The sequence below is a fragment of the Zosterops lateralis genome, assembly GCF_965231275.1.
Source record: "Zosterops lateralis genome assembly, chromosome: W".
In the NCBI taxonomy this organism is placed as follows: domain Eukaryota; kingdom Metazoa; phylum Chordata; class Aves; order Passeriformes; family Zosteropidae; genus Zosterops; species Zosterops lateralis.
In genome coordinates this window covers 29,505,002-29,517,428 of record NC_139801.1, presented here as the reverse complement: position 1 = coordinate 29,517,428, position 12,427 = coordinate 29,505,002, and positions in this window count along the sequence as shown.

The following is a 12,427-nucleotide window of genomic DNA, read 5'->3' as shown; positions in this document are numbered from 1 at the left end:
TTGGAGCGGGGCGGCGGCCCGGGCGCGCTCGGGGACGCGGCCCCGCGGGCCTGTATACGCGCCATCCGGCGGCTGGCCGCGGGCGGGCTGAGCCACGTGCGGGCTTTGGGGCTTCTCTGCGACTGGGCTTAAGCCGGGCGGGCGGCATGGCGGCTGGAGCCACGCCGGGGAGGCGGCTGCGGGGGTCCGGGATTTCTCGTGCCGGGCTTGGGGGAGCGCGGCCGGCCCCTCTTTTTCCCGCTCCGGCAGCGGCTGGCTGCGGGGGTCGGGGCCGGACAGCCTCGCTCACTGGGGTCTCCGCTGTGGGCAGGGAGAAGCGGCCGGTTCTGTTCGCTCTCGCCTCAGGCCGCCGCTGCCGCGCCGCAGCACGGCGCCGGCGGGGACGAGCTCTGCCGCAGCGACTCGCTCTGGGAGTGGGAGGGGAGACCGGGGGCGAGGCCCGCGCCTCGCCTTTTTTCGAAGCTTTTTCTTTCGGTCTTTGACGGCGGCAGCGCCGGCGGGGGCAGCGCCGGCTGCTCCGCTGATCTCTCTCGCTCCGTCGTTGGGGGTGGGGGGGGCCGCGGTGCCGGGCTTCTTTGAATGGAGCTCTCGAGGTTCGTTTTTAAGGTGGTCTGGGGGAAGGTGCCACGGAGGTGGCCCCTCACTGCTACATTACAAGATAAACATTCCAAATTTCATTTTTATCAATTCCCTCATCTTTTCTTTTGATCAGGTTTTTTAACCTGCATCAACTTATTTATGGTAATAATTTTTGATTTTTTTTTTTTTTTTTTTGGGGGGTTTAAACTTTACTTGTCTAAGTTTGGACCTTTGCTCATATCAATCACAGCTTGGTTTTGTTTTGTTATTTTTTGCTTAATTTTTGGGGCTTTTTTTGAGGTGTTTTTGGTGTTAAAAGGAATTCGAATTTGGGATACATTTTTGACTACTAGGGACTTTTTGTAGCTTATTCTTTTTCCAAACTAATAACCAAATTCTTACTGAGAGGTTTGCTTAGCCAAAACCATTCTCTTATAGAGCACTCTCCAGTTAAGCCTTGCTCAAAGGTGGCAGTATTTTTTATGACTAATCGTTTTTTCTCATCCTGACAGGTTGAGAGTTGCAGATCAGCAAAGCAAGTGTGGTTTGGGTTGATATAAACTTCTATTGAGGACTTTGAGTTCTTCTCATCATTGATGAGGGAATGCCTCTCTGAACCAGCTCCTTTTTTGGGTCTACTTATCACCCAGACTATCATGAGTCCTCCCAAGAGTCCAGTATGAACCTTTTTCATTTTTTTGGTCTCACCTGGGCTTGCCTCTTGGTTTCAGGAGCTTTCCGGGTTCAGTTTCCAGAGTTTTTTTTTTTTTTTTCTTTTGCACTTTCACACTTGGCTGTTAACTTTTAGGTAGCTTTCTTGGGGTATGCTCTATGAGAGATTTTTAAATTTTTGTAGTAATTTTCTTCAATAATTTATACTAATTCAAAACAACAAACAATCCCACAGCTTTTGTGATTGATATGCGCTCTCAGAAACAACATTACAATAATAACAACAACAAACTTTTAGCAACAATATTACAACCAACAATACAAACAGTAAAAAAAACCTTTTTTGTATGCAATATTTGAATTATGCAGTTTTTGGGTTTTCTTTGAAGGTTATTTTTGAAGAGTTTGAATATGAAACAACAGTCTATGGGGGATGATGTTTTGAAAGGTCTGTGCTGGGCAGGATGTTTGGAGGTGGTACTGCTGGTCTTTTCACTTTGGTCTTTAGCAGCACCTGGAAAGGACTTATATTTTGGGGTTAATGGAGTAAGGGGAGACATTTGGGGATTTTTGGATTTTGGTTTTTCTTTCTTGGTAACCTCCTGGGTTAGGGGGTTAACAAGAATGGAAGTTTAAACATTTCTTAAGGGGAAGCTCTTATCTTAAATTGGGGCCAGGTTTTAATTTACAGAAGAGCTAGAGGCAAACAAACAGCTTAGCCAATTTAGCTGTGTTTCCTCTATTAATTTGGTTTTTACAATTTTGAAAGTCATACATTTTATGACTTTTCAAGTTTCATCATCTTTTTCTTTTAATATACTTTCTAATATATTTTTTTCTCTCCTGATTGCCTCATCAAGAGTTAACTTCTGGCAATTTCTTTTTAGGTGGCCTGCTTCTCTACAGTAGAAACACCTCCGATCTTCTCCCTGCTTTTTAGGGGTTACCCAGGGTGGTAAAGTGTTTCTTTTCCCTCCGACTGGCTTTTTGTCCCCTCCGTTGGGCGGACTCTGGTTAGATACACTCTCCCTAGCCACAGCTACCATAACCCTGGCTTTTGTTCTAGCTTTATCTTCTTCCCTTCTTAAATAGACCTTTAAGGCTTCCCTTAACAAGTCATTTATTCCTTTTTCTTGCCAGTCCTCTATTTTTTCTAATTTTCTTCTAATATCTGGCCAGGACTTTGTAACAAACTGTGTTTTAAGTAACACCTGGCCTTCAGGGCTTTCTGGGTCAATATTAGAATATACTCGAAAATTTTGCTTTATTCTGCTCTGCCAAGTGGCTGGGGTCTCATCCTTTCCTTGCATACTATCAAATGCAAGTTTTGAGTTATTGCTTCTGGGGACTGACTCTTTAATTCCTTTGATTATCAAATTTCGATAATCATCCATATTTCTCCTGTCTTCTTCCCTATTTGGATTCCACTTTGGATCACTTACTGGCAGTTTCTGTTCACCTGGGGGCCCCATTCTATTCTCCCTTTCCCAAATCCGTATCCCTGCTGTTCGAATCATTTTTATCTCCTCAGGGCTAAATAAAATTCTGAATATAGAATTTATTTCCACCCACGTGAAGGTATTGGGACCCAGGAACTGATCTACCTGTTCAGCCACCCCCACTGGATCTTCTACTAAGTTTCCTAGTTCCTTTTTGAAGTTCTTGACCTCTGAGGCTGTCAGAGGGGCATTTACAAATCCCACCCCTCCAGCAACTCCGCCCATTGGAACTTCTCTCAAAGGAAAAAGCTTAGCTTTTGATCTTGTGTTATAAGAATGTCCCTCTGGATTATTTTCAGGGGGCTGCTCTATGCTTGGGGTGGGCAAATCTGGTTCCCAGTTTGCAGGTGGGGCTGGAACCATGGATGGTAAGGGAGAAAAAACATAGCTACTGTTAGGGGAAACTAGGGGTATTTCTGTTGTATAGAAGGGGTTAGTACTGGATGGGGGGAGACTCACCGGAGGGCTGGTTAGGGAGGGAGCAAGGGTATTGGTAGAGGGAGGAATAGAGGAATTAGTTTGAGGGATTTGAGGGTGACTTGGGGCTGAAGGTAGGGGGGAAACAGGGGTTACAGTTTGGGGAAGTCGGAAGGGGTTTCCAGGGGGAACCTGGGGCATATCTGGATATGCGGGAGGGGGAGGTAAGTAACTAAGTGGGTCCCAGATGGGGCCATTCTCTTCTTTATCACTTTTCTTTTTTCCCCTGTAAGTTACAAATCTTTATGTTCTCTCTATTTCTGCTTTGTTTTTCCCAACAAGCAGCATACTGCACTTGTTCTGATTTTCTGTCACCTTGGGCTCTCAGATGCTGATTTAACTGAGCACACATCCAAGGGTCTGTTGTTCCGTGCCATGGCCATTCTCCAGGTAAACTCAGAGTAGGCCATACCTCTATACAATAATGGATCATCTTGATCTTATCTAAATTTCTAGTACTCTCCTCCCTGTCCCACTGTTCTAACATTTTTCCTAGTGGGCTCCCTGGAGGGATGTGTGGTATTTTCTCTTTTTGTGTTTCAGCCTCTCTAGGCCTACTTATCCAAGTACCCATTCTCACTTGGTAACTTTATTCAAATTTCTTGAAAGCTCTTTCACTCACACTCACTCGATTCACACTCATTCGTGAGCTCTGGAAGCAGTTCGTATGACCCGCCCTTAGGGCCCCGACCACTGCCACAGCCAGCCCCCGGTACCCGTCAATGGCCTCAGCACTCCTGGTGCTTTCGTCACCACCCCAGCCGGTACCCTCTTTCACTCCTGCGCGTCTGGTGTATCCCCGTAAGCAGCCGGTCAACCTGGGCCCAGAGTTTCAGTCACTGCTTCTGCCAGGATACACACACACAGTATGCGACTCACTCACTCGCCCTATCGTCAAGTTCCTCGCACGTTGGAACTTCCCTGACTTTCACTCACTGCACCCGGTAGCACCATCCTTAGATACCCTTGACCAGCTTTACCACTGCGTGTCCGGTAGCATGGCGCTCTTGGCCACCCCCGCCCAACACGACACACTCAAGCCCGGTAGCGTATCTAATCCGACCCCCGACCAATGCACTCTTCACACCTGGTAGCGTGCCCCCCTTTGGACACCCCCGTCCAGTGTGACCGTCCTGTACCCCGTCAGTTACCTCAGCCTGGCCACCCCTCCCCTGGGAGCAGCCCCTGGTAACCTCGGCCAGTACCTCTTGCTCTCCCCACACCCCTGCAGGTCCCTGGGAGCAGCCCCTAGCCACCCTTTCTCCTGCGTCGGTGTGGTGCGTGCCTCACACACTTGTCCCTGGCCTCCCTGCACACTTGAGGTGACCTGGGTGGTTTGCCCCTACAGGTCTCGGGGAAACCTACAGTACCACTCACTCTATGACGTGCCACTCACACTCTATTCAGCCTCCGCACGTCCGGAGGGGGGTCCCCTACACCCCTGGAGACGCCTCTCTCACTCTGTTTCCTTTCGCTTCCTCCTGTTCCTGACCACTCCTCTCGCGAGGAGGTGGAAATGCAGTACTGAGGAGTCTTCACTCGCTTCGGGGGTCCCAGCTGCCGGCCCCCGTCTCACTCACACACACACTCGCCCGTCTCCACTCCTGCCACCGAGTTTATATTTACCCGGTGCTCCTCAATGGCGCCCCCTTGTGGCTGCCGTGTGTCCCTCGAGGCTGGCGTGCGTTGTCCTCTTTGGTTGTCCCTCGAGGCTGGCATACGTTGTCCTCTTTGGTCCAGGAGGCCAGCTGTCCAGGAGGTCCAAGGTGGGCGGCGCCTTCCCGTCTCGGTCCTCTTCTGGGCGTGGCCACTCCCGGACGAGTCCCCAGTTGTTATGAATAAAATTGGGCGGAGATAATATTAATCTCCTTAAAATGCCTTTATTAATCAGCTCTTACAATATTTGCTCGAGGGATTTTTGGCTGCCCGTGCGCGCCGTGGAGGAGGAGAGTCTTTATCAGCTCTGTTGCAGAAAGTTGAGCAGAGCTGGAGAACCCGCCCTCGCTGGGAGTAACCCCAGGGTTCTGAGTTTCTTTTGTTTTCTCCGGGGGTCTCATCTCTGGTTTGGTCTTTTTAACTTACAGCTAGTAAGAAAAACCGGAGAAATCAGCTCCTTCGTTACTCCAGGGTTCACACGGCTTAGCATTGGTTTCTGTGCGTTTCAGTTTTACTTGGTTTTATTTTATAAGGGGTTTTTGGTGTTAAACGGGATCCCGGGATGCATTTCGAGGTCTTTTATTTGCATGCGGCGTCGGCCTGGGCGGGAGGGGCTGTGGGCTTTTACAGTATCCAATATGGCGTTTCGGAGGGGCTGGGCAGCACCAGGGCTGCTAGACGTGGCTGGCGTGGGTTCTCTCTTCTTGGAGCGGGGCGGCGGCCCGGGCGCGCTCGGGGACGCGGCCCCGCGGGCCTGTATACGCGCCATCCGGCGGCTGGCCGCGGGCGGGCTGAGCCACGTGCGGGCTGAGCCACGTGCGGGCTTTGGGGCTTCTCTGCGACTGGGCTTAAGCCGGGCGGGCGGCATGGCGGCTGGAGCCACGCCGGGGAGGCGGCTGCGGGGGTCCGGGATTTCTCGTGCCGGGCTTGGGGGAGCGTGGCCGGCCCCTCTTTTTCCCGCTCCGGCAGCGGCTGGCTGCGGGGGTCGGGGCCGGACAGCCTCGCTCACTGGGGTCTCCGCTGTGGGCAGGGAGAAGCGGCCGGTTCTGTTCGCTCTCGCCTCAGGCCGCCGCTGCCGCGCCGCAGCACGGCGCCGGCGGGGACGAGCTCTGCCGCAGCGACTCGCTCTGGGAGCGGGAGGGGAGACCGGGGGCGAGGCCCGCGCCTCGCCTTTTTTCGAAGCTTTTTCTTTCGGTCTTTGGCGGGGGCAGCACCGGCTGCTCCGCTGATCTCTCTCGCTCCGTCGTTGGGGGTGGGGGGGGCCGCGGTGCCGGGCTTCTTTGAATGGAGCTCTCGAGGTTCGTTTTTAAGGTGGTCTGGGGGAAGGTGCCAAGGAGATGGCCCCTCACTGCTACATTACAAGATAAACATTGCAAATTTCATTTTTATCACCGCTGCCTCCCGGTAGTCGGGGCCAGGCCCGGTCAGGCCTCCGGGAGCCGCTGCCCCACGAGCAGCGGCCCAGGCCAGCTGTGTCTTCTTCACCCCCTCGGCTGCCGACGGGGGGAAGAAGAGGCTGCAGAGCGGCAGTGCTGGCCCTGTGCCAAGGGCCACGGTGGCCGGCGGGGAGGGGCCGGCCCTGGCTAGGCCGTGCTCTTGGCTTGGCTGCTGGCGCCACTGGCCCGAGGGAAGAGAGAGTCTCTCCCCGGAGCCCCAGGGAGCTGATCCAAATTTAGGTTTGCTTTGGATCTGACCAGGGGTGGGGGAGGGTCATCTATCAGCATTCGTTAACATGCTTCCCCCCCACCATCACCTGGGCGGCCTTGAAATTCAACACCGGGAGCCAGCTCGAGAAGAAAGACAGACTCTGGGCAAAGACGTTAACCCTTTCCCTCCTCCATGGAAGACAGAGTGATTTAAAATGTAAAAACACAGGATGAAACGAAGTCAGCAAAAGAACTGATAAAAACTATTGGAAAAAGGATAGAAGAAGTAGACATTTTTGACTAGACTTCTCTGGATGTAAACCATAAAGAAATGGATTATTTCTTGTAATATCATAATGCTGTTTAAAAGAATGCAAATTCTAGCCAAAAGTTATGTGTACTGATATAATTAAGATTTAATTGAAAATTTTGAATAGAGTAAGCCCCCTGGCTCCTGGAGTAAAAAATAAACAAGTCTCAGCTTTTTAAGACAAAGAAGATTCTAGAAAAAAAGTGATTGAAGCCTCAGCTCCTGAGCTAAAGGGAAGTCTCTATTTCTTTTGATAGAGACAATTTTAAAAATAGAAGAAGAAAATCTTTGTTTTATACTAGAAAAAGCATTCTTAAATTAGTACCTCAAATATGCTGAAGCCCATGAGTAGCCAGGAGAAAGGCTGCTAATAAGTAAAACTGCACAGATCTGCAAAATTCTGGGCAGTTGCAGATTTGTAACATTGAAAGCTACCAGACTTTTTCTTGTAACAAGAGTCTCCATAAAATTCTAGAAAGACTCCTCTCCCAAAGTAATGCAAAATTATGTTTAGATAGTTGCAACTAACTGAAAATCATAGTTTTCTCTCTATGTTGTGTAAGAAAGTAAAAAGTTTGTAGTAGAAAAAAGTGTTTGAAAGGTTTTTTTTCTCCTTTTCTTTCCTTAGTGTGTGTTAATAAACTATCTGTTTACTTTTAAGTTAAACCTGTTTTGGCTTTTTCTCCCAAAATCCTATCTCCCAGAAATAAAAGAGTAAACATTCAAACCACTACACTAAATTTGACAAAAAAGAATCCAGCAAACATAAAACCACTACATAAATTAGTGTTTCTGCCTAGTTCAAACCAAAACCTTTACAAAGCTTTTATAGTGAATTTTCTCTAGATGCAAGTTGGTTTAATTAATAATATTTATAAGTAGTCCTTAATTTTTGATGTTTTGAAATGTAGGTTTATTTGTATATACCTAATTTGAATCACTGTTTTCCTTGGCTTTGAGGTTTTCTGCTAATGAATGGTAGTTGCAAGGGTCATGCTATTTATTTCTAAAGCACATACATACTGCTTTGCTGGAAAATCTTCTAATTAACCATGTGGTTGTTCCTTTGTCAGACTAAAAAGAATTACAAGGGTAATGCTTTTACTCAAACAGGTGAGAATTGAGAATATAGTGGAAATAATTTACACCCTTAAGTGGTGCTGGCTTAAGCAACATTGTAGTGGGACATTGTGGACAAATTCAGAAAATTATGAGTTACAAAAGTGGTTTAGATAGAAGAAATGGAAGTAAATCTTAAATGCATTGTCAAGCTGTATTCTTTCATTCCTCATTTGCATCTGTATCTTACATACCTTTGCTAATACTAAAGCAAAGAAGGGATTTCCTTGGTAAAATACCTGTAAATGTTTGGAAGCCCTGTAATATATTTCAGAGGCAAGTATTTTGAACCCTAACTCTAGAGAAAACCACTTTTTAAAGATAATTACATTCTTTCAATTACTGGTTTTAAAATTCCTTTTGTGGAGTGTGTTGTCTTTTTTTTTTTTTTTTTTTTTTTTTTTACAGGTACATGAAGAGTTTATTGATAATATGACAAATACTACAGTTAAGAGTTTAATACAGAAATTTTCTGAGTCAAAAGGAACTGGCAAAGAAAGACCTGGTAAGATAAAAAATAGTGTAGGAAATGTTAATATAAAAACTGTAGATTTCCACTCCTAAGAAAAGGTCAAACCCTATTTGTTAATGTTTTATAGGGATAATGTACTTATAATTTCAAATTCTTAGAATTAATTATCTTTGATATTAAATGATTAATGGAATTTTATCAACACAATTTCAGAGTCCTAAAAATTGTTTCAGGTTGAAGGAACTTCAAACATCATCTAGTTCCAAGCCCCTGCTCTGGACAGAAACACCTTCCACTAGACCAGGTTGCTCCAAGCCCTATCCTGCCTGGCCTTGAACACTTCCAGGGATGGGGCATCCACAGCTCCTCTGGGCAACCTGTGCCAGGGCCTCACCACCCTCACAGTAAAGAATTTCTTCCTAATATCTTATCTAACCCTGCCCTCTGTTAGTTTGAAGCCATTCCTCCTTGTCCTGTCACTACAGGCCTTTGTGAAATGTCCCTGTCTAGCTCTCTTGTAGTCCCTTTAGGTACTAGAAGGTGATATAAGGTCTCCTCAAAGCCTTCTCTTCTCCAGGCTGAAGAGCCCCAACTCTCTCAGTCTGTTTTCATAGCAGAGGTCCTCCAGCCCTCTGATCATCTTTGTGGCCTCCTCTGGACTTGCTCCAACAGGTTTGTGTTTTTCATGTGTTGAGGACCCCAGAGCTGGATGCAGTCCTCAGGTGGGGGTCTCACCAGAGCAGAGGGGCAGAATTCCCTCCCTCGACCTGCTGACCAGGCTGCTTTGAATGCAGTGGCCCAGGTGTCATGAATGAGTGTTTGAAAATCACTTAAAGAATCATCGGCAAAGGTATCAGTAAAAATAGATTTAATATAAAAGCGACAGCACAACAAAGTTCATTGGCAAGGTGCACTAGGTTCACTCTGCTACTTACTAGATGGTTATGGCACCCCAAGGAAAAGCAACAAACAAAAAATTCAGAGTCAATCAATCCAAACCAAAATAAATTGAAAAATATCTATGTGGAGAGGGGTGTCTGTGTGTGTGTGAGAGAGAGACAAAATTATAGAAAGGGTAAGGATAAAAAGAACTACAGCCTAAAGGTCCAACAGCACTTAACAGCATTTAAACTTAAGAGTACTTATCTTGACTTATAACTTAAGTTAAACAATTTACCAAAAGATTCATATAGGATTTACTATACTGCAGCAGTACCTTACTTACAGGCCTAACTTACAAATCTAAAGTACTTAAGAATCTCAGAGAGCAGCGTTTCTCCCACATTTGCTATAGCATATGTGCCCTTGCATGCACACAGATATAAAGAGTCTGCACAAGGTACCTGTGAAAAATTCCTCTCAAAGGTAGTGAAATACTGACTTCTTCTCAATGGGAGAAGGGTCCAGGGAGGCCTTATCACTCTCTACAACTACCTGAAAGGAGGTTGTAGTCAGGTGGGAGTCAGTCTCTTCTCCCAGGCAACCACTGACAGAACAAGAAGACACAGTCTTAAGCTGCATCAGGGGAAGTTTAGGTTAGACGTCAGGAAAAAATTCTTCACTGAAAGTGTGATTGGGCACTGGAATCATCTGCCCAGGGAGGTGGTGGAGTCACTATTCCTGGACGTGTTTTAAAAAAAGACTGGACGTGGCACTCAATGCCATGGTTTAGTTGATGAGGAGGTGTTAAGTCATAGGTTAGAGTTGATGGTCTCAAAGGTCTTTTCCAACCTAGTTCATTCTGTGATTCTGTATCAGCCCAGGATTCATCGTTGTTTGGCGATCTTCTGAGTATAGCAAAATTAAGAGTTCACTGGCTCTCAGAGGTTCCACTCAGGGAGGTTGCTGGTTGCAGCTGCTGCAGGCCAGGAGAGCTCAAAAGGTCTTACTTTGAGCTGCTGTTTATAGGGTTGCAAGAGAGTGAGCTTTGGTCATAAAAATGTTTCATCCTGGCCACACTTTAAGTCATAAAACTTCTTTGAAAGTGTGAGAACAAAAATATCATTCCACTTGGGTTATTATTCAGGCAAAAAAGTTTCCAAGGCTGTTCATTAAGAAAACCCCAGAAGCTTATTAGCCAGTACTAGTTCCTGGGAGCAGACTGTTTCTGATAAGCTCAAGAGGAGCTGAGCCCAAGTGCTGTTCATCGAGGCTGAGGCCTAATGAGCATTTCTCACATCATGGCAGGGGAGGAGGAGGGGGAGGATGCACCACCATAAGCTACCCTGTGACTAAAGTCAAGTTCTCTTGCCCCACAGAGTGGTGGTATGGTCATCTCTTGCATCTTTGGTTATAAACAGAGATTTAATTATGTTCCAATCATAAATTCAGGGAAATTTTTAATTAGGTTACCTAAGTTTTTTTTCTTACATCTTTGAACATGATGAAACAATATTATATATGCAAGGAGGTCTGTGTGACAGTGTTACCTGTCTAGCCAGTATCCACTCTAACGTATAGGACAATATTCAACAATGAGCATATGTCCAAAAATCATCAAGATTACAATAGAGTGCAGCATTAGATCTAGAATTCCTGTTGTGGTTGGTGACCACCTGAACAAAATGTCCCACTAGTGATGTTCTCCATCGCTCATCACTCTTTCCAAGACATGGTGTGTCACTTCTGTATTGTGATGAACAGTGATTAGGGTTCTGTGTTCATTGTTTCAGACATGTTTCAGCAGTTGGTATGGGTTGTTGTGCTCCGTAATTTTTTTACTAGTGTAAGGTTCATTCCAATGGGGGGGGGGGGGGGGGAGTAAATCTTCATAGGACTTGTAGGTAGATAGCAGTAACTTATGGGTTGTGATAGGAGCTGAAAAGTTGAAGTTGCATCCCCTAATTCTGGAAAAATTGCAAGCACAAATGTTTGAGTGATTGCCCATTTTTATAGTGGTGTGGTCTATAAGTATGGAATCACAAATAGTTCTCATACAAACACAATACACAAGCACAGTTTCAAGGATTTCATCAGGGCATATTTCAAAATGACAAATATTTTGTTCAGTGTCAAGACAAATGACTTGAGCCTTAATTGTGTTAATTTCACATATAAATCCCTGTTCTCGTACAACACGTGTCGACATCAACAGTTTGCCGCTTGTTTCCATTTTGTTGGATAGAGTATAGTTCCATGGTGATTTAACCCCAGTGCAATTATTGGGTATATAGGGTATACTAAAGCACTGTGTATTGTTAAAACAAAAGTTGTGGCTTTACTGTTGGTAGGATGATAGGTGAAGTTAACTAGATGCCACCAAGATTAAAATTCTCTTTCAATTTTTTTTTGTATTGTCCCAGATTATCTTACGAATTTCAATGGACAATGTACCTTCATAGCCCTCCCTCAATTGCTGCTGCAGTAAATTGTATCCATAATTGAGCATGGATGCAGTTGAGAGCATAAGAAGTATTGGTTTGGGCTGCACTGAGAGTATTCACTATCAGCAGGTGATCCTTTTCATCAGTTCTTTCCAAGTGAGTTAATATATCTGATGAGCCATTGATTATTTCCTAATGCCAATAAGGAAGATTGTAATGGATGTTTTAATTGGTATAGATCACTTGTTACTGAGTTTACTTTGTTTGCTAGGACTTCAGCAGCCATGCTATTTAATACTCCCAATCCCGTCCCCAGGATACTAGTCACATCTCTCCTGGATCATTTTGGAGAGGTGAAGGTCCGTCCATGCAACCATGCCAACCACTCTGCATAGGATGTAGACAGGAATGGTGAGCAGGCAGGTTTGATTGCAGATATTGATCTGCATTGATAATTCCACTCATTTGATGGACGATTGTTACGGTCCAGTTTTAAAGTTATTAGAAATGCCTCTGCCTGAATTAAGGTGCAAATGAGACCATATGCCAAAGTCAATAGTATGGGTTTTATTTAATAGTAAATATGAGAGAGCAAGAAAAAGAAAGAGAAAGAAGTAGAAAAGAGGTGGGGAGACAGAGACAGATAAAAGAAAATATCACCACTCAGTGGATCC